The 23,471-nt window shown below is 38.2% G+C and overlaps 2 long non-coding RNA genes across 3 annotated transcripts in view; one reads left to right on the forward strand and one right to left on the reverse strand.

Moving 5' to 3' along the window:
• LOC144303856 (uncharacterized) lies at positions 1 to 23,322 on the forward strand. Of its 2 annotated transcripts, XR_013370856.1 has the most exons (3): positions 187 to 658; positions 10,954 to 11,088; positions 23,113 to 23,322. It is a non-coding gene; the product is annotated as an uncharacterized LOC144303856 (long non-coding RNA). The 2 variants fall into 2 exon arrangements; XR_013370855.1 differs by lacking the exons at positions 10,954 to 11,088; positions 23,113 to 23,322 and adding an exon at positions 2,459 to 2,886 and having other exon boundaries at positions 1 to 658.
• Positions 12,114 to 23,471, reverse strand: part of LOC144303857 (uncharacterized) — a 25,670-nt gene continuing 14,312 nt past the window's right edge. The window contains exons 5-6 of the long non-coding RNA XR_013370857.1: positions 17,064 to 17,138; positions 12,114 to 12,404 (exon numbers count right to left, since the gene is read on the reverse strand). This is a non-coding gene — a long non-coding RNA (uncharacterized LOC144303857). The remainder of the gene's footprint in view (positions 12,405 to 17,063; positions 17,139 to 23,471) is intronic.

Below are 23,471 nucleotides of genomic sequence, written 5' to 3' on the forward strand. Positions count from 1 at the left end.
CATTGCTAACATTACATACATTTTCTTACTCTTGTCACTAACATATCTGGTTCTGAGACACAATAAATGAATTCCTGGAAGTTAGTATTAGGTGAAAATCTTGCATGTGGATAGAATATGACATCAGGAAGGGTCTGGCAGTGGGGCTGTGGGCTAAGATCCAGACAGGCTATATATTTTAATCACCTCATTTATTCCATTTTCCAGGCCACCCAATATATAGACAACTATTCCACATCTTGAACCTGAAGAGGAACTTTCTCTGATTTAGGAATCCAAGTCTTACAACAAGACTGATGTTAAGTACAATTTTGTCAACGTGAGTTGGCTACTCTCATGTTATCATAGCAACGAGTCCAATTCAGGGAACCTTACACAACACCAACTCCACAAAGTTCCTAGAGTGACTAATTATTTCTTGTTAGTTACTGCTTTAAGTACTGTAATCAAGCACCATGTGGGGTCTTGTGGGCACCTAACCTCACCACCAAAGTCTGTCCACACCTGCCCCAACTTCCCACATGCAGTCATACAACCTACCTCTTGGTGACCTTCTGGGATCTACAGATGCAAATCCCAATAATGAAACATGCCCTTTGGAGGATGGGCCCAAGGAAGAAGTGTTGGAAGCCTGCGAGATGGGCTTTGGAATTATTTGGTAAGAAATTCCACTGTCCTGTACCCTGAGCATGGTTGGGAGATGGAGAGAGAGTACAGAACAAGCTGTCAATGGGCATATGCCCTTGGCCCAGTAGACCTTTCAATCTGAGGGGAGGGAACTAGCTGGAAAGGGATGTAGACAGGTGCTTTCAAAAGGTGAAGACTGAAGCATAAGATTGGTTCTACTTCAGGCTAATGTTCAGTAGAGCTTTAACAGTTCCATTGACCACAGGCTTAAGAATTATTTTACGTAAGATTAGCCTTATCAGAGTGAGTTATAAAAGAAGGAAGCTGAATGGGGAAAGCCAAGTCACCAACCTGTCTCAGGACAAAGGGTATATCACATGAGGTTTCTGACCTCAGATATTACTGAGCTTCTACTCTTGTCCCTCCAAAGCCAAAAGCACTTCTCAGCTATTTCCCAAGAAAAACCACATATCCAATATGGGGGAGGCAAGGACATGAGGAGAATCTGAGCCAAGGGGCAGTGGGTGAGTCTCCAAGGTCTCCATCTTGTTTTCCATTCTTACCCCACTTTTGGAGCTCTTCCTCCTCTTCTCTATCACCTCCTACATGTGGCTAATGCCCCTGGGATAAAAGACTTCTCAGTTCACCAGTTTATGCTCTTACTCTATCCCTGTTCTCTCAAAGCAATTCCTCACTATCTTGTTAAGTCTTTGATGCTATTAATAAAATGTTTTCCAAATTTTGTAGAGATATTTTAGTTTATTTTACAAGAAAGTTGGGCTGAATTATAGTCAACTATCACTGGAGGTAGAAATCCCAAAATGGCTTTCAGAACTTTGTTTTTTTGGCAAATTGTGTTTCTGTAAATGGACCCCAAGTAGAGTTTCAGGTTTCCTTTGACCAGCTTTGAAAATGCATTACTTAACAAACATTTGTTTAACCAGCACTTCCTGAGTATTGCAACTATTTAAAGCACTATAGTAATCCTCAGAGAAGACAGAAAATTGAAAAAGATGCAAGCTGTGCCATTAGGATAAGGTAGAAGCATGAGGGGGAGTCAGACATGTGTGTAAATAATAAAGGAGTGAAGGAGGAAGGTGAAGTACCAAAATGAACTGAGTCTGGAAGTAACAAGCCTTGAGATTACAAATTGGAACAGAAATGTCATGTTTTGTGAGGACTATAAATCAAAGGTCTCAAAATGGTAGGCCACAGACTGAATTCAGCCCACAAACGTGTTTGCTTTGGCCCACACAGTGTTTTAAAAATAGGAGATTTCCCATTTTAAGAAATCTGGATTTCCATCTTCTGAAAACTCAGAAGATCTGGCAACTGTCCTCATTGCCAACTGGCAGCCATCAACTGGAGCTAGTAGAAGCTGCTTCCTTAGGGAGAGCTTAATTTCTCCAATTCACCACATTTCCCATCAGTCCTACACTGCCGGCCTTCACCCTCCGCAGGCTTCACTTTCTTCATCTAATGGAAAGTGCTGTACAAATGCAGCTTCCAGCCCTTCTTCTTGGAATCAGAGAACAGATTTTAGGCTTTCAAATCCACACCCCCTACACACACACACACACACACACACACACACACACTCATATGCACACATTTAACCCTATTTTGCTACATAAAAACCGGAGATAACAAGGCCTCACCACCACCCTCTTTCAGTCATTTGTCTACTTTCTGTAGGTATTTAAGATGATGACTTCTGTGTGTGTTGATCTCGTCCCCACAGAAATGAAGAAATGGCGCATTTAAAGATTTGCCACTAATTTTTCCTTGGAAAAGAGAAAAATATCAGGCTTTATTTTTTATGGATTATTAGGGAGAGAAAAGAAGAGACTACAGCTTGCATTGAGGAATGATAAAAGAGAAACAGGACCTTGCCCACGGGAGTGGAGAGAGGAAGCCACAGGCAACACAGAGAGATTTCCAGTAAGGAGCTCCGTTCAGGTGTGCAGGAGCTGCATTATATTGATGTCTTTGCCAACTGATCACCCAGCCTTTGCCTGAGAAAAAGCTCCCACTGCCTCTGTCACCTTCTGAGTACTTCCTATGGATATACTTCAGCTTTCATTAAAAAAAAAAACAAAAAAAACAAAAAATAAATCTAACTGGGTGATGAAGATGGCTTTCTCTTTATGGTAAAGGCTGAGCTAAGGGACACACAGGTACATTCACTGAGATTTCAAAGTATTTTTATGTGTGATGGTTAAATATAGTTAACAGAATAAAACAGCACACAGTTTAAAATCAGACTAACCTGGCCTTGAACTCTGCTCTGCTCCTCATCACTGAGTACCTTTTTTTCTAAGTTTCCTGGTAGCTGTAAGGATTAAACAAGACTATATATGTATGCAAAGTGCTAAGGCCCATGTCTCATATACAGCAAGTACTCAATAATTGTTAACTTTTATTATTGCTTCACTTTACTTAGGATCCATGAATCAGTACAAATTTTACTTTGGGTCTCGCCCATCTTAATTATAGTCCTGTGTTGATGAGAGACTCAGAATTAAATGGACAGATAAAAGCTGGTGTACTTGTTACATCATGATTTACATGTAGAAGTCAGAACATAGTTTGAAAAATAGGGGGAAATTTACAAATACAGGGCATGACTTACATGAGAAAGTGATTTATAAATAAAATGGCAAGTCATGTCATCTTTTTCTCTAGCCTTCTGTATAAACCATAAAAAGTAATCAAAGCCTCACTCATCGGCAAAAGAACCTTAAACCCAAATGGGATTTGGCAGGCCATTCCAAGCCACTGTGTGATACACTGCTCATACCTCAATAGAAAGTTTTGCTTTCTGACCTCTGGCATTCCAGCTTGTCCCTGCCTCTGGTCTTACTCATTTGAAATCCATATTTGTGGGACACCTGGGTGGCTCAGTGGTTAAGTATCTGCCTTTGGCTCGGGCATGATCCTGGGGTCCTGGGATTGAGTCCCGCATCAGGCTCCGGGGGAAGCCTGCTTCTCTCTCTGCCTGTGTCTCTGCCTCTCTCTGTGTGTCTCTCATGAATAAATAAATAAAATATTTAAAAATAAAAAAATATTTGTGTCCATATTTGTGTCTATTCTGACTCAAGCTTGAATCTCCTCATCTTTTAAATAATAATGGTCAGTCTATATTGTTATTTATCATGACCTAAGCTTTTACCGAAATACACATTCTATTCCCTTAAGTGATGATAGACTGGATACATTGACTATACTGCCCAATTTTCCTTCCTGTTCAAAGCTCTACATCACCCTTTCTTCCTAAAGCTCTTCTTTTATGGCTTGAGTTCCCAAGCTTCCACAGGACCTATATTTTTTTGAGGAGGAGAGTAAATATTTTATTGAAGGTTAACATGCATACAAAAATTAAAAACTGCACAAATCATAAGCGTACAATTCTATAAATGTTTTTTTCTTTTTTCTTTTATTTTTTAGAGGGGGGGGGCAAGCGAGGAGGAGGGGGAGGCGCACAGGGAGAGGAGAGAGAGAATCTTAAGCAGGCTCCAAGCCCAGGACAGAGCCTGATGCAGGGCCTGACACAGGACTTGATCTTATTACCCTGAGATTATGACCTGAGCTGAAATCAAGAGTCAGAGGAAGCTTAACGAACTAAGCCTCACAGGAGCCACAGCTCCATAATTTTTTTTAATGAACGCTCACAAAAAATAATAATAAAATAAAATAATAAAAAATAAATGAACACTCCTGCAACCCATGCTCAGATCAGGAAACAGTCATAACTCCCTCTTGCCATTCCCCATTTGAGAACTACAATAGATTGACCTGCTTCATTTTAACTTTATATAAATGGAATCAAACAATACAGATTTGTCTTTCCCTGACTTCTTTGCTCAACACTATGTTTGTGAGATTCATATTTTTTGCATATGGTATGCACATTTATTCTTGTTACTGTATGAATTTCTTATATATACAGTATTAAATATAACACAATTTATTTATCCATGTTACTATTGATGGATATTAGGGTTTGATCCAATTTTTTGGCTATAACAGATACTGCTGCAACATATTTGCTCGAGTAGTTTGGTTACTATCTACAAATGTCTGATGAATGTGTACCTAGGAGAAGGCTGGTTCATATGATTTGCAAATGTTCAGCTTTAATGGTTACTGACACACAATTTCTCAAAGTGGTCACAGCAATTTAAACTCCCAGCAGTTTTGTAAGAGAGTCCAGTTGCTCTACATCCTCCCTGATACTTGGATGGCAGAGCCTCTTTTAATTCCTTTTTCATTTGTGCTGCCCAGCTCAGTGCTCACCCACCTCCCACTGTTTTGAGATAGTTTTCAGCTTCCCATTTCACCCTCTATCCTTGTACCCCTAGCAGCCCCAACTCAGCAGCATCCCTTGTTCTAGTTAATATTTATATTAAAACTAAACCCACCCTTGTGGTTGAAGTACTACCTTATATGTACTAGCAGTAAAGAAGTGACATTGCTCATTAAATAATCCCCTTAGACTTCCCATATGTAATTTTGCCTAACTTGGAGCTAGTTGACTTGAGTAGTCAGTCATGGACATGTCTATATACCCAGGGCTGAATGTGCAAATTTTATAAATCTTCTATTTTAAAAATATTGCTGTATTAGATCCTACAGTCTAAAGGACACTTTAAAATGATTAAAAATAAAGTGACTGGGAAGGAGATAGCAATCTTGTGACTTATTACTTTACAGAAAGCATGACTTCAGTGCCATAATGTTGGAGATATCATAGAGTGAAGGATTAAAGCAAAATGCAAGTATATGATATCAGGACCCTGTAAGATCTGCTTCTTATTAAACTTAGCCAAAAGAGAATCCACTCACATTCTTCTCTTCCTAAATGTAGTTCCTTTTACTAGAAAAGAGATCACATAAATTCTAATGTATTCCATTTCCTTCTAAAGCATTTTTCAGTGCTAAATTCAGTTTTTTCCAAAAGCAGAGGACAGATGAAACACTTCAAAGAAAACATAGCAGGTAAAACATTATTATTTTTTTCAAATCTACATTATGCTCATGTATTCTTTACTCAAATGTTTGAGCACCTACTTAATACACATAGAATTATGAGGAATAAAGTAGAAGATTACAACATGCCTGGTTTCAAATAACTTATGGCTTATGAGACATAAGTAATAAATGTTTGTAAAGAAAACCTTTTTGCTCTATGGAAAAACATCCTCAGTTTTTTATCTCTCCTGGATTAAAAAAAAACTTTATTATTCACTTGAACTATAGCAAAGTAATCTCAAATTATTCTTCCAGAAACAATTTTTTCCTTGATTAAGAGATTTCCATCTACTAGTTTCCATACCATTATGCATTTTTCAAAAATCTGGTTTGATTATACTCTTTTGTAAATAATCAAAAGCCAGAATTTTGTCTCTATGTAAGTGAATCTTTTTCTTTTTGATTGTGAAAGTAAGAAAAATAGTCATTTTTAAATTCCTTATATAACACAATATTCCAATTTGAATGTGAATTATAAATCTTTCACAAAGGGTCAGTTTTACCATCTGGAGTGCAGTAATATAACCCTTAACTTTAAGCAGTGATTCTGAGAGCTAAATTTGGGCTCATTTTCTCTTTGCCATTTTTATAACTTTTGTCTCTAGCAAAAGAATAATGCATTATTCCATTGATTAAATTAAAGGCCTCTCTTCCAGATATCTATAAGTCTATTAGACTCCTAAACCACCATTTGTGGATTTTAATTGACTTTTCCTAGACTTCATTTAACCACATACACACAAGTCACTCTATTCTTCCCTTGAGTCATGCATTTAGGTCCTATTAACACTAATGGAATTTATATGCATGCACGCTGAGGGAGAATAAGCCCCTTAAACACCTTTTTAATGGAACAGTTTTGTTTCTTTCCATTCCTCTTCATACTCCTCAGTTTGTACTTTTTCTTACCAGTTCATGCTTCCAAATAATGTAGTTCTGATTTCTTTTATTGATCATTCCTGGAAAAAAAGCAGCATGACTAAATCATTACTACTCTATCTGATTTTCCGGTTTCACAGTGGAATTCATGTGTCGCTTTTGTTCCAGTCCCGTAGTTTCTAGCAAATATATTTAACCCACAGACTATTTTTTATCCTCCTGAAGACTTGGCTAGCCAGAAGTCAATTAAGACAATGAATATTTACCCAGGAGGCTAAAGATTTTTCCACCTTAACATGAAAATAAATAAGCATGTTTTCAGCCTCTCCTACTATATAGTGTTTTTATTTGTTTACATTTTACGTTTTTTTTTTTTTTAAGTACCTAGGACATATGACTTCAGCAACATGTTCAAATTTAGAATAGTAAAGTAACAGGAAAATAAATTGTGCCACAGGAACCATAAATCTACAGGAAGTAAAACTACACTTCTAATGCATATGCTAACAATTCTATTTTTGTTTAGCTTGTAGAAATATATTATTCTTTATCATTCTTATAATGGCTTTCTGGATGGTCTTTACAAGCCAGCTTTGTTTTCCTTTCTCATTTGTAAAGTGAAGGACTGAATAAGACTATCAACACTAAGTGCCTAGCAGAGTGCAGCATTAATTTGAATCACAGAAGATTGCCATTTTGGTAGATCAAAAACAGTTGATCAAGTGTTGGACAATATCTGTTGAAAACATCTGTTAAAAATTGAAGGAAGGAAGGAAGGAAGGAAGGAAGGAAGGAAGGAAGGAAGGAAGGAAGGAAAGCATTTTCTTTCAAGTCTAGAACTAAATATTCTATTTTCAAAAATTAGAAATGTACAGGAATTAGTCTAAGGGAGAAAAAATACACATTAAAGAGCAGATGTTCCCCAAACATTCAATGAAATAAAGCTAAAACTGACTAGTTTCTATTTTACTGTCTTTCACTTTTTGATACAACCCCAGAGGACAATAAACCTAGTGTTGATTATTTGCCACTCTAAAGGAAGTTTAAACTTTACATTATAAAGAGATGATATTCTAATATATTTGAGCATTTAGAAAACTAAATTTATGTAGACAGATCCGATGGTGCATGTGAAAAGGACTGAGGATAAACATGAAAAACTGGATAAGTAAAAGTTCATAAAAAACATTATGTGAGAAAGGAATCAAAATCATAGTATATTTCTTAACTGTATAGTGAATAATATTCAGATATCACAATAATACAATGCTGTTAATTTATCCCAAAATATTATCTAAAAGTATAAATGTCAATACCAACAGGAACAGCTCAAAATATTGAAGGAGATTATGTCTGGGGACTAGAACTTACAGGTATAAGAGGGTGAGGAAAGAAATGCTGCCTTTAACTATGAATTTTGGAATTATGGGAAAATCTCTTGATGACACTCCCTACAATAACATGAATTTCAGGGTGATTGAATGAATTGGTAATTGGTTCCTGTGATCTGTATTAGACTCACCCTAATCATTTTAACAATGCCAAAACCCCATATTATGTCACACAATTAAATTTTTCTGGACTCAGTTGAGAGTGTATGTGGAATTTTATGTCATTTGCATTTTAACTATATACATGTATTAATTTGATAAGAATAAAAATTAATTTAGAAAAACTTGGATTTTATATTGAGACTATCCAAGTTTTACTCTTTTAAAAACTCAACTCCAGTTTGGAAGGTGAGCAGTTATAGTGAGAGGAGAATTCAGCCCCTTCTTTGGTGACTTTAATATGACTTTCCCATCTGTCTCTCTCCGATTCCTCACTATTTCCAACCACCCTCCTCTCACAACTGACTGGAAGGATTGGTTGGAACACTTTAGGTGGTATGGCCAGAATGAATACAATAAGAAAAAAGCACTCAGTTTCCTTAGTTTTCCTGCTGTAAACCTTAATGCAACCTCATTATTTTGACATTAAATTTTGCATTAATACAATAAAATGACTTTCATCATATTGTAGTGATACAAAAAAGTGTGAGGAGGTAATAGAATTCATGAAAGCTATGACTTTATATTCGCTGACTTTCAAGGTTGGAAAATTTTAACTCTACAATAATGTATCTACACATTTTTTATTAATGTATTCTCCATTATGTATAATTTATTATGGAAATAAGGCTTTGTTAGAATAATTAATCAAATCAAATAATTTTGGGTACCTTTTGAAGCTGTCTGGAGTCCTTGCATACAAAGATGAGCATTAGGCATGAAGTATGGTACTTAGTGCTTACTTAATCAGAAAACCTTTTAGGTTCAGTCTTAGAGCTAAAGGAGGAGTGTAATTAAACAATGGCTTTTAGCATTAGCCTTATGATTCAAAAAAGAAAGGAGCCCAGATAGTGGGGACCAGAGCAGGAGCAAAAATCATCCAAAAGGGGAAAAAAACTGATTAAGTGATCTTTTTTTAAAAGACCATCATGGAATCTGTCTAAGGCTATCTTCTATTGGTCAGTAGACAGGCCACCATGCCAGATCTACTGAGAATCCTCTAGGGTGAACACCTGCCACACCCCCCAGAGAAACCTTGCACCCAAGTTCCAGTTGGAGTCCAAAGTGCTGGCACGTGGTCCTCCTACCATATAACCTCTGCTTCCAGACCATAATTCCCACAAGCTCATTCAAAACTTCTTTTCCTGTAAGTCTCACAGCATCTTTAGGCAAACACTTTCTCAGAGAACATGCCAAATATAGTGTGATTAGGAGTAGCACTCCTGCGCTATACTCCTGATTTAGAGCCCAGATTCTCTACTTACTGGGTGTGTGACGTTAGCAAGTTACTTAACCTCTCCAGGTCTCAGCTTCCTCAAATGTAAAATGAGGTTAATAATAGTACCTGTTTCATAGAGCTGCTGGAAGCACCAAATGACTTAACACATGAAACAGAATAGTGCCAGGCACCTAGTAAGCACTTTGTAAATGCCAGCTGTTGTTAAACGGGCTGAATTCAATAGGATCTCTCTCACACACACACACACATACAACATACAAAGACACACACACACACACTCCCTTTAAACCTAGCCTAAGAATTCGTTTCTTCCTAGCCCTTAGATGTAATCATGAACTGGTCCTCTAAGTTTTTCCATAATTTTTGTGGTGACTTCAATCACTCTTTTTCCCAAAAAGTTATATTTGAGAAATTAAAATATCCAGTAGTATGAAATCATCAAAACTTCTAACCTTCATCTAATGTAGAGATTTTCCTCTACCCTTGAGACCTGGAAGACCCTGTGGACAGAGTGGGTGGGAACATGAAGGATCAGTTTTTGTTCTTTCTCCTAACTAACTTCATTTCCTTCTCTCCCTTCTCCTGGGGAAGAACCGGATTCTCATACTACAAATCACTCCAAAAGAATCTTCTGTCCCAACTTCTTTGACTTCCATCATGTACCATGTCCTGAAGGAGCAATCCAACATCTCCCATGACTGGGCATGTACCATTTTACTCTCAGCCTTTAGAGTCTCAGTGAAAACTGTGATTGGAAGGGTCCTATCTTATATCACACTTGCTTTTAGTAACTGCTCACCTCCAAGCCCCTCATCATATTCCCTGAGGTCTTTGACTGCTGGGTCAGTCTTCTTCTACATACTGATGCCTTTTTCAGCACAGAAATTTAATTTATGTGAATTTTATTATACGTGCCTGTGGAGTAAGGGGTAGGGGCAGTGAAAAAATAAATAATTAAACAATGCCTGCATTTCCATGGCCAGTAGTCTCAATTTATAATCCTATGGCAGCTCAAGTTCGAGTGGGATCTGTTATTTCCTGGGATATATTCTGTTCCTGATACTTTCTCAAACTATGAGCATTTCATCTACCTAGACATAAGTCTAATTATTACCTGCGGTTCTTAATGAAGAAATACTGATCTTTTCTAAACATGGAGGGAAACTGAAAATTAGTAAAAATAAAATAAATAAAATAAAATAAAATAAAATAAAAAAGAGAGGAGAATGGGAATAATCAACTCATCCTGGTTTGCTCAGGACTTTTCTGGTTATAGCACTATAAGTCCCACATCCTGGGAAGACACTACACTAGTCTCAGGCAAACTGAAATGGTTGATCATCCCACTAGTAGATTCCAGGCATCAGAAGAAGCAGAGGTTCTTGGAAAAGTGTGAGGCTGAGTGTGAGCACACTCCAACCCAGGTTCCAACTCTCCTCGGCCATATCACTGGGTCCCAGTCGTCTTCCTGCCTTTCTCATTGTTTTTGCTTAGGATGGGTGAGAGAAAGAAATAAGCCTTAACTGAGTCCTGACTTGAGCCGAAAGACTAGAAAGCTGGGTTACTAATATTTTATGCAAACTTTAAAAAAAAATTTTCTATAATTTTTCACTGTGTATTTCTCAGACGCTTTTATACCAAGAGGAAGAAAAGGAAATGAACCACAGATAGCAAAGTGGTCTACCCTCAGCCACACAGTAATTATGGGGAAGATCTAGGGTTTCCTGTTCTTGGCCTGGCCTGCTGAGGCATTTTGTCTTGGTAAGTTACTTAACCCTATCTGGGTTTTGTTTTGTTTTTTTAATCTTTAGCCTTTAAAAAAAAAAAAAAAAAAGACCATCTCTTTCTAGCTGACTGAATGAGGGTGAGGATCAAATACAGAAAATGTGATAATTCATGTGAAAAATTTCTACTCAGATCTCTTTTCTCCAACTTTCCAGGCCCCTTACCCTGCCAGCTCACTTTGGACCTAGTCCTGTGCTTACTTTCTCTATTCCAAACATTAAAGTTGCTTGTCTGAGATCCCTTAGCATTTTTTTCTCATTGTAAATGTCAAAAGAAACCAGTAATATGAAAAGAAATACAGCTCTTGGCTAATGGGAGAAGGTAAATAGATCTCAGTGCTCTTTTAGTTCACATCATGGGGTTTCTGGTTTTTGTTTTGTTGGTTTGGTTTTTTTTTTTATATAATTTATTTTTTTTAATTTTTATTTATTTATGATAGTCACAGAGAGAGAGAGAGAGAGAGAGAGAGAGGCAGAGACATAGGCAAAGGGAGAAGCAGGCTCCATGCACCGGGAGCCCGACGTGGGATTCGATCTGGGGCTCCAGGATCGCGCCCTGGGCCAAAGGCAGGCGCTAAACCGCTGCGCCACCCAGGGATCCTGTGGTTTTGTTTTTGTTTATTGGAGTTCAATGTGCCAACATATAGCATATCACCCAGTGCTCATCCTGTCAAGTGCCCCCCCTCAGTGCCCGTCACCCAGTCACCCCAACCCCCCCCCACCTCCCTTTCCACTACCCCTTGTTCGTTTCCCAGAGTTAGGAGTCTCTCATGTTCTGTCACCCTCACTGATATTTCCCACCCATTTTCTCTCCTTTCCCCTTTATTCCCTTTCACTATTTTTTATATTCCCCAAATGAATGAGACCATATAATGTTTGTCCTTCTCCGATTGACTTATTTCACTCAGCATAATACTCTCCAGTTCCATCCACGTCAAAGCAAATGGTGGGTATTTGTCATTTCTTTTTTTAAAAGATTTTATTTTATTTATTCATCAGAGGCACAGAGAGAGAGAGAGACAGAGAGAGACAGAGACAGAGAGACAGAGAGGCAGAGACACAGGCGGAGGGAGAAGCTGGCTCCATGCAGGGAGCCGGGGGTGGGACTTGATCCCAGCTCTCCAGGATCAGCCCGGGCCGAAGGCGGCGCTAAACTGCTGGGCCGCCGGGTTGCCTGTATTTATTGTTTCTAATGGCTGAGTAATATTCCATTGTATACATAGGCCACAGCTTCTTTATCCATTCATCTTTCATGGGGTTTCTTCTACATTTTTCTGGTCCAGGAGGGATTATCTAATGATAGGAATATCACAGAAGTTAGGACAGGATGGCAAAAAAAAAAAAAAAAAGATGAAAAAAATATCTGAGAACAGCAAATTTTGGAGAGTTTTCTAAGACAACACTGATACCCATCCCTGATTCCAACTCCTAGTTAACATCCTGAAGTGATAGAAAGTTTAAGAGTTAGAAACCCAACAGACAGATCCTAGTAGTCAAGGATATCAGGTGAGTTTTCTTCTACTTCTAACAAGTTTATATATTAGCATGAGATTTTCTAAAACTATGCCCATTTCCAGGGACAGTATAGCCAAAGTCAAAGAACAAGAATAGAACATTCCAAAATTAGAAATATGTATCTGAAATTTTCACTTGAAAAACTAAGCTGCAACCAGGTTGGAATATTAGTGCATAATACTGATGTCAGCAAGTATTACTTAGAGTAACTGAGATGTGGATCTATGCAAATGACTATAATCACCTTTGTACAGTGGGCTGGCTATTCTTCCTGTACCTTATAAATACATTCTATAAGAGGAAGCATTGCCAGGATACAAGAGAAAACTGGAGGAGGGGAAAATTGAGGAATATTTTCCACATCCCTTCCTACCCAGTTCCTTCTTCCTCCCTGCCAGGCTTTAGTTTGACAATAACTGCATTACTCTATGTAAAGCCACAACTAGTGTTGAGTGGTCCTGGCATCATGTCTATAGCACTCACCAGCTTCTAGTAAAACCATTTTCTCCACTTGCCCCTCAGGCATCAGGGTTGTAACAGCTTCCCATTGATGCTAGTCTCTGGGTAGTCACCGTTCGTTGTTGGTTTTCTCAACTACGTTGTATAGTTTGCTAGAGCTGCTGTCATGAAATACCACAGCGTGAATGGCTTAAACAACAGAAATTTATTTTCTCATAGTTCTGGAAGTTGTCCAAGATCAAGATCCAGCAGATTTTGCTTTCTGGCAAGGGCTCTCCCCTTGAGCTACAGAGAGCCATTGTCTTGCTGTGTACTCACATGACCTCTTCTTTGTGCTGGAGCAAAGGCAGGAGAGATGAAAGAGCTCTCTGGCCCTTCTCATAAGGACACTAATCCTATAGGATCAGGGACTCACCCTTATGATCTCATTTAATCTTTTTTTTTTTAATTTATTTTTTATTGGTGTTCAATTTACTAACATACAGAATAACCCCCAGTGCCCGTCACCCATTCCCTCCCCCCCTCCGCCCTCCTCCCCTTCTACCACCCCTAGTTCGTTTCCCAGAGTTAGCAGTCTTTACGTTCTGTCTCCCTTTCTGATATTTCCCACACATTTCTTCTCCCTTCCCTTATATTCCCTTTCACTATTATTTATATTCCCCAAATGAATGAGAACATATAATGTTTGTCCTTCTCCGACTGACTTACTTCACTCAGCATAATACCCTCCAGTCATTTAATCTTAATTGCCTCCTTATAGGCTCTATCCCCAAATATGGTCCCATTGGAGGTTAGAGCCTCAGCATGTGGACTTTGCAGGGAGAGGAGCAGGGTTGGGACACAAACACTGTACACAACACATGTACATCTTCTATAAAGAGTCTCTGTTAAACCGTCTGTAATGAACCCCTTGGTTATATTATCTTCTTCCTGCCAGGACATTGATATATGTATGAATGATAAAATGGTGAATGGAGTCAACCTCTAGATTATACAGGTTTTAAAAAGGAAAAAGAAAGAAGCTTTTATCTGAAATTTTCGTATAATTAAAATACCTTCTTATTTCTTTTCTATGCAGACAACACAAGAATCAACTCCTTTCAAAACAGTTGCTTCATCTTACCTAGCTTTTTTATATAGGCTCTTAAAAATATTTCAATTATAATGTCAAATTTTTAACTATCCTCCAAAAGATTATTTATACCTCTTGAGGCTATTTTGAAAGACCATTTGGGTATAATTCCAAAAGAGACCATTACATGAAAACTTTTTATCTAAAATATATATATGAGAGCAACTAGCTTTCTTGTTTCCAAAACACATCAAAAAGAACATGGGTGGCTCAGTGGGTTGGGCATCTGCCTTTGCCTCAGATCATGAGCCCAGAGTCCCAGGATCAAGCTCAGCAAGGAGTATGCTTCTCCTTTTTCCCCCCACCAACTTTCATGCTCTCTCTCTCTCTCTTTCTCTGTATCTCTCTCTCTCTCTCTCTCTCTCAAATAAATAAATAAAATCTTTAAAAAAAAAGATGATCATAAATTCATCTTTTGGCTAGGATATTGGCTAAAGAAACCAAATGAGGGGGGCCTGGGTGGTTCAATTGGTTAAACATTCAGCTTGATTTCAGCTCAGATCAGGATCTTGGCATTGTGAGATAGCCCTGAGTCCAGCTCCACCATTGGTCATGGGGCCTGCTTAGGACTGATTCTTTCTCCCTCTCCCTCTGCCCATCCCCCATCTCCCACTCCCATGTGGGCTCTCTCTCAAAAAAAGGAAGGAAGGAAGGAAGGAAGGAAGGAAGGAAGGAAGGAAGGAAAAAAAATGAAAACCCTAGACTTTAACGAGCAAAAAAAGCACTGCCATAGAAGACTAAAGATCATTAGACAATAGATTCAATATCAAAGAGAAGCTGCTATAATCTGACTCTTTAGTAATATGCTGTTATTGTTATAAATCTCTTTGCAGTTTAAAAAATGTTTTAATATATGTGGAAGCTTTCTAATTGCTTCCCAGGTGCAATTCTCTTTAGCCTTGGAAATATAACTCAAAATCTGTTTTTTAGATGAGGATATAGCCACTAATCCTAAACTATAGAGTTTATATTATATGATCTAATATGATCTAATTATAAGCTAAGTTATAAATTGTGTGAGGGCAAAGACCATGCCTTTCTTTCCTGCTAAATCTTCACAGGACTTACACACAGTAGATACACAATAAACATCTTGCTAATTAAATGAACAAAGATTCCTTGATAAAAATATCCTCTTTTTAATTTTTTTAAATATTATTGTTTAGGTAACTTTTCCCAAAAGGAAGAAGCACAACATTGTGGATAAATTTGTGGGCTCTGGAACCACTCAGCCTGGGTCCATTCCCTCTCTGATACCAGCTGTGGATTAGAAAAGCTCATTTCTTTTTATAATATGTATAATAGAGAAAATATTAATACCTACCTAGGAGAGCTTTTATGAGAACTAAGTGAGTTGGCTTTAAAAGCTTAAAATACGGCAGCCTGGGTGGTTCAGTGGTTTAGCGCTGCCTTCAGGCCAGGGCATGATCCTGGGGACCCGGGATCGAGTCTCACATCAGGCTCCCTGCATGGAGCCTGCTTCTCCCTCTGCCTATGTCTCTGCCTCTCTCTCTCTCTGAATAAATAAATAAAATCTTTAAAAAATAAAATAAAAGCTTAAAATAATTACTGGCATTAACAAGTGATCAACAAATATTAACTAGTAGTAAATATCTATATAATCAATCCTCATTATTTGTAGATTCCATATTTACAAATTTGCCTGCTCACTAAAATTCATTTGCAATCTCAAAATCAATACTGACAGCCTTACACAGACACAGACAAGTAGAGTGGAGGAAATTTTGACTTGCTTGACACACATGTTCCCTGCTGAGTCAAACAAAGTGAAACTCTGCTTTCATGTTTTGGCTTTCATACCACATTTTGTCTCTCAAAAGTGTCCTTTTCTCAGTCTACTTAGATTTTCACATATTTTTGTGCTTTTTGTTGGTGATTTTACTGTTTAAAATGGCCTCAAAGCATGAGGATGAAATGCTGTCTAGAGTTCCTAAGTGCAAGCAGGCTGTTATGTACCTTACAGAGAAAATACATGTTTTAGGTAAGCGTTATTCAGGCATGAATTACAGTGAGGTTGGCCATGAGTTCAATGTTAATGAATCAACTACATATCAAATAAATCACCTTTAAACAGAAACACAAATAAATAAAACAAAGTTATGTATTGATTGGTTGGTGAAGATGTGATCAGAGGTCACAGGAACCTAACTGTATGTTTCCCCTAGGTTCAATAATTCCTTTTTTGTGGTGACTTTATAGAACATGACTACCACGAATAATGGAACTGATTCTCTGTGTGTGCATAAAACAATAAAACATTTTTTTCCTACGATCCATTTATGGCTGCCTTAGATTTATGCATTTTGTTCTATGAGTTTTCAGGAGGAAGTTGAGGTGATCTTTTCCATGGGGAGAAAATTTTCTAGATGATCTGAATATATACAAAAGGCTAATAAAACAGAGGGTGAAAATGCAAAAGCCAAAATGAAATTTTAGCGAAAATAAAGATAAACAGGTGATTGATCTAGAGCAGTAGCTGGTAGACTGAAGGGAGAACCAATGTTCTTTTTAACTTCTATCAGGAAGTTGTTTTAAACAACTGTGTTGTTTTAAACTTCTGTCAAGTTACTCAACCAAAATGAAGACATTTTTTTAAATGTTATTTATCTATATATTTATATTTATTTGAGAGAAAGTGCACAAGTAGGGGGGAAAGTCAGAGGGAGAAGGAAAAGCAGACTCCCCACCGGGCATGGAGCCTGACTCAAGGCTCAATCCCAGGACCCCAAGATCATGACCTGAGCCAAATGCATATGCTTAACCTACTGAGCCACTCGGGTGCCCAAGACATCTTTTGAAGTATATTAATTATACATTGTCTTTACCTAGCAATATAGTAAACAGTAGAAAAGTCCCAGAATTGACAGTGCGGACTGGAGGCAGAAAAGTGGTGGTGATCTCTGGAAAAAAGAAGGTAGAGCAAGACTATGAACTCAATCTTATGGTTATAGTTATAAGTTAAATAAACTCTTAATAAATTAGGTAGCTTATTCCTCAAAATAAAAAGAATAAATAAGTGTTGCACACTAGCATTAGCTTTAGCATCAGCAGACCTAGGTTTGAACTTGGGAGTCCCAGATAAGCCACAAAGCTTCCATTTCCCTAACAGTAAAATCAGGACCTAATATCTACCTCAAAATACTGTTTATGTGTTTAAATGATATAGTCAGTGTATAAAAAGTAATGCACTGCTAGGCCTGCAGTAAGTTCTCAGCAAGTGTCAGCCATCATATATACTACCTGGCTTTATCTTTCTCTTCAGTGCTCTTAGCTAATGTGTATCCCAAGATATGAATATTTCAGGACATATTTTAATACACTTTGAAAAGAATGTAAGTATTTTATGAGTTCCATTTCAACTATAAGAATCATTTGAATGTTCAATCCCTGCACCTCTTAATACTGTAGGAATGTGGTAAGGAAAACAAAAATAACTTATTTTAGAAGTTTCTATTTATAGGTATTTGCAAACCAGCTCAGGATGCCTTCTTCTAGAAAACTTTGGCTGAAGACAGCATAATTTTGTCACTGAGGCCAAGGGTGATATTTATCTATTTATTTATAAATGTACCCTTCTTAATAAGAAGTGTCAAGTCATGACATCCCCATCCCCTATTTCACCCATCCCCCACTCCCACCCCCACCCTCACCCCCATAACTATCAGTTTGTTCTCTATAGTTAAGAGTCTCTTTCCTGGTTTGTCTGGCTCTCTCTCTCTCTCTCTCTCTCTCTCTCTTTTTTTGTTGTTTTTTTTATCTTTCTCATTTGTTTTATTTCTCAAATTCTTCATTTTAGTAAAAGCATATGATATTTGTCTTTCTCTGACTTATTTCACTTGGCAATATACTGTCTAGCTCCATCCATGTTGTTACAAATGACAAGGTTTCATTTTTTTATTTTTTTATTCAATATTCCATTGTGTGTGTGTGTGTGCGTGCGTGTGTGTGTGTGTACCACATCTTTATCCTTTCATCAGTCAATGGACACTTGGGCTGCTTCCATAATTTGGCTATTGTAGATAATACTGCTATAAACATAAAGGTGCATGTATCTCTTTATATTAGTGTTTTTGTGTTTTGAGGTAAAGACCAACTAGTACGATTGCTGGGTCATAGGGTAGTTCTATTTTTAACTTTTTGAGGAAACTCCATACTGTTTTCTACAGTGGCCAAGGGTGATATTTAGAGATTAGAAATCTAAAACAGAATGGAAAGGAATTCATTTGTTGATTCATCCATTCAGTTATCACTTGTTGAGTGTTTCCAGTGGGCCAGACCCTGTCCTACACTCTGGGGTCTTTTGCCTACATCATGCCACTAATTTATGGGAGTTAGCTATGAACAACACAAGAATGAGCCCTCCCCTCATGGTCTTGGGAGCAGGGGAAGAAAAGCAAAAACAATCACACAAACAACTGTACAATGTAAACATGACATACCTTAAGTAGTGTTGTTCACACCAAGACACATGTGATCCAATCTAAGCATTATCGCCAAGAAAGCGGTTTGGGAACTATCAGGTAATTCCAGTGTCATAATGGGGAGGAAATACCAATGCTTAGCAACACTTCCACAAATTCCCTCTCCTCTCTTACTTGCCTCTCTCCTATGAGCCACAGAACATCTCATCCCCTAGCCTGAAGCCACATCGGGTTCCCTCATTTCTCCTTATTTTCCATTTCCCATTTCTCCAGTTTCTTTCCCACTTCCATGTTCCCCCACAGTATCCCAACATCCTCTTTGAAGGTGGGAAACTGAAATAAAAATACTAGCACACTCTTTAGCAGTTGACAGGGAAAAGGTCAGGATCCTCCTATTATATTAATTTTTCTTTCTGTACAGAAGGAAAGGAAGAAGGCTTAATGGAAGTGGTAGATAAAAAGAACTCATCAAGTCTGGTAATGTGCAGAAAGGTCCCTGGGAAAATAGCACTTAAATTGAGAAGAAGGAGGTGCCTGGGGGGCTCAGTCTATTAAGCATCTGTCTTCTGCTCAGGTCATTATCCTGGAGTCCTAGGATCCAGCCCCACATCAGGCTCTCTGCTCAGCGGGGAGTCTGCTTCTCCCTCTGCCACTCCCCCGCCCTGCTCATGGTTGCTGTCTCTCACTCTCTCTCTCTCTCTCTCAAATAAATAAATAAATCTTTTTTAAAAAACTTGAGAAGAAAGGGTTAGCCAAGAGAAGTAAGAAAATCAGACATAGTGGATGAGAAAGAAAGGAACATGGTGTTGAAGAAACAAGAAGAAAGCCAATATGGTTAGGGCAGAGCAAGGGGAGACATTTGGGGAAAGAGGCAGGATAGGCAGGGAAGGACCAGATGCATGCAGGGTTTTTATCCTCAAAGCAACAGAGAGCCACTCAAGAATATTTGTTTCATATTTATAAAGTAAATATTCTTTTTGTTTTCAGAGAAGATTTTATTAGTAGTATTTTTGGTAAAACAGTTGAACCTTGAACAACATGGGAACTAGGGACACCGATCCCTTGCATGTTAGAAAAACCATATGACTTTTGACTCCCCCAAAACTTAACTACTGATAGCCCACCGTTGACCAAGAGCCTTATTGATAGCATAGTCATTAACACGTATGCCGTACATTGTATGCATTAGACATTATTTCTTGCAAGAAAGTAAGCTAGAGAAAAGAAAAAAAATTTTTTAATAAGGAAAATATGGGGCGCCTGGGTGGCTCAGTCAGCTAAGTGTCTGCCTTGGACTCAGGTCATGATCCTGGGGTCCTGGGATTGAGCCCAGCGTTGGATTCCCTGCTCAGTGGGGAGTCTGCTTCTCCCTCTTCCTCTGCTTCTCCCCCTGCTTGTGTTCCCTCTCTCTCTCTCTCTCTCTCTGAAATAAATACATAAAATCTTTTTAAAACTTAAGGAAAATACATTTACAATATTGCTCTGTATTTATCAGAAAAAAATCCACATATAAGTGGACCTGTGCAGTTTAAACCCATGTTATTCATGTGTATTAAACCTATTTTTTTAAAGCCAAGATCTATAATCTTTTACTCTAAACCTCTCGTCCATGGTCATAACATTCATCAAAGATTTTTATTTTGGAATGAGAACGATCTGTATCCATTCGTTTCTTTCTTTAGGGAAAAAAAATCACATAGGAAAAGTGAATATATCCTACACCTACACACACATTTATCCCAGTGGAAACTGCTCTAGGCTGCATCCTGAAACAAATACTCCAACTAAAGCTGTTACAGGGAATATAGCGTAATTATAGCTCAAAATGTAGCTCTCCTTGACTGTATCATGAAACCTAAAATAGACTTGTGAAGTTAGTTTTTAAAAAACATCCAAATACACAAATTTTTATCTTCCTCTGTGCTTGTAACAAAGATTCTTTCTCTCTGTGTTCACAGTGAACCGTTGTGTTCAGCAGGAAAGAAACCAGCCTCTCATACCATTCTTTTCCTAAACACCTGGTTGTTCCGTTTTAACAAGGTGACTGGTTTCCACCATAACTCAGCTATTTTTCCACTTGGCTGGGTCCCCTTGGACCTCAAAGTAAAAATCTATGTAACATTAGCTTTCCTACTAACACTATGTGGGTTTTTTTGCCTACATCATGCCACTAATTTATGGGTAAGTCTGTGAACAATGCAAATGGGGATTCCTTCCTCTGCACTTCTTTCTCTGCACATTTCTGAGATGTACCAAGAGGCAACATTATGCAGACCTTTTTGGTTCTGTGTTCTATCTCAACCTGTATATCACTGATTTCTCAGTACAGGTAGAACTCTTACATCTGTACTGGCTCCTTTCCTAGTTCATTGTATATGTGAAGTAACCATAAAGTGAAAGGTTTTCCAAGTTCCCTTATTTATAGGATCGGAATAATGGTTGCCTTTTACCTTTCAGACCAAAGTCCTGTCAAATATAGCTAACTAGAAGGAGGTCATTCCACATTTGCAGCCACCCTTCCAAAGCCTACAGACATGCAGGGGAAGAATGATCTCCATGTTGAACCACTGGGTCTTATATTTTATGTGCAGCAGTAAAAAGTTTACTTTGCCATACTGAAATTATTCCCAGTTTGAAGGCCAATGGGTCATAAACACCAGGTAATAATTACTGGGTTTAACCATTCTTAATTAAATGGAGAACTTAGAAGTTAAACACAAAGTCTTCCTCCCTATCTAGCCATAGCAGGAATAGTGTTATATACTTAGAGGTTTCAAAGAAAGTATTGTCCTTAGACCCAGGTAAAAGGTCCCTTGTCTTGAGCCCCTTGCTGTCGAGGGCCCCACATTGGCCCTCTTCCAGCCCTACTCTTCTCTATGTTGCAAGAGAAGGGGATGTACCCACTCAGAGCCTGAGCTTTCTCTTCTGGACCACTTTTGGAACTCTAGGACCACAGAGTTCCTTGTCCACATTATCCTCTCAACCTGCTTCCTGAGTTTCTAAGCCTCAGGATGACCAACGGGCAGCTGTCAGAAAGGGTGTGTGGATGGAGCCTGGATATGTGAGTTGGAGTGTCCACGCGTGCACATGAAGCCCCTTGCTGTGTGGGGCGGAGCCAGTGACAGAAGGAAAAGGAGATTGGCTCCCTTCACACCTCCATGCTCTGCTAGAAAAGCCCAGGTTAAGAGAAAGAACATCTCCTACTTAACAGTTGGTTAACTTGATCTATCCCTTATAGATATTTATATAGATGATCTGTGGATTTTTTTTCTGTATTCTTGCCCCAAACCTCACAAATCTGAGGCATGGGTCTTTAAAAGAATGTCCTGAGTTCAGAGAAATTGATGACTAACAATACATTGGGAAATTATATTCCTTTCTAAACATAAATCACTGGGACTGTAACACAAAAGATGAAAGTGGAAGAAGGGAGAGTAAAGTGCCACCGTTCAGATCTAACAGTAGCTTCAATCTCCTAAGTTGTGCTCTTCATTCACAAAGCATGGGGAGCCAGATAGGACATTCTTCTCTCTGCCACAAGAATTCCATCTGTAGAACAGTGGCTCCCAGGCTGCCAGCTGCTCTTCACTCTCCTGTTGTAAGAATGCAGCTGAGGTTGAAAACTTGTCACCAAGTTGAAGCCAATATCCACCTGTCCCTCTTGTCAGTCTCTTTCTGCAAAGTCTTCCTGGGATTTAAAAACTAAAGCCATAAAAGTGGGATTTGCCTTGACTCTCTAGAACAGCTATACACTATGCTTGCATGCATCATATGTCCCAGGATGATGGGGTCTTTTTAAAATTGTGATATTTAAATAAAATAAAATAACAGCTGTGAAAGACTGTGAACAGCCATTACACATATTCTTAGGAATTTTTTTTTATTCAAATCATTGGGTGTGGATTTTATTTTTCAAGTAACCCCCCCAAAAGAAAATTATAAAAGGTGAGAGATGTTCGCAGTTATAATTTATACAAACATCGTATCAGTAATTCAAGTCTATTTCCTCATAAATAAAAAGTGAATATGTACAATTACATACATACAATTGCAATTTCATGAGTGTAGGCTCTTTCTTTCTTTCTTTCTTTCTTTCTTTCTTTCTTTCTTTCTTTCTTTTCTTTTTTTAAAAGATTTTATTTATTCATGAGAGACACAGAGAGAGAGAGAGGCAGAGACATAGGCAGAGAGAGAAGCAGGCTCCATGCAGGGGAGCCTGATGTGGAACTTGATCCTGGGACATGATCCCAGGATCATGCCTTGGGCTAAAGGCAAGCGCTCAACCACTGAGCCATCCAGGTGTCCCTTTTTCTTTCTATAGTAGGAAAGAAAGTGCTTTTGTAGAATGTGCATATTAACATTCTATTATTTTAACATCTAATATATTTTTAAAAGATACAAAGCCTTAGTGGATTTTGGTTCATTTTTTCTAATATTTTAATTTTTTTGACAGAGAAAGCATGAGTGGAGGAGGGGCAGAGGAAGAAGGAGAAGCAGGCTCCTCCCTGAGCAGGGAGCCAACCGCATATGGGCTTGATCCCAGGACCCTGAGATCATAACCTGAGCCGAAGGCAGATGCTTAACCAACTGAACCACCCAGGTGTCCCTGGTTCAATTTTTAAATTACATTTTAAAATAAATCTATCTTTTCATCAGTTCACTAATAGGAGAAAATGATTATGAGATGTATAAAAAAAATTACACTATCTCTTTGGAAGTACTATAGAAAGATATTTTAGATAATCTCAAACCTTGTGCCTAAAATCAAAGAGTGGGCTTACCTAAATTCATAAGGCATCAAAAAATGACAAA

This window comes from Canis aureus, chromosome 33, assembly GCF_053574225.1.
Source record: "Canis aureus isolate CA01 chromosome 33, VMU_Caureus_v.1.0, whole genome shotgun sequence".
Taxonomy (NCBI): Eukaryota; Metazoa; Chordata; class Mammalia; order Carnivora; family Canidae; genus Canis; species Canis aureus.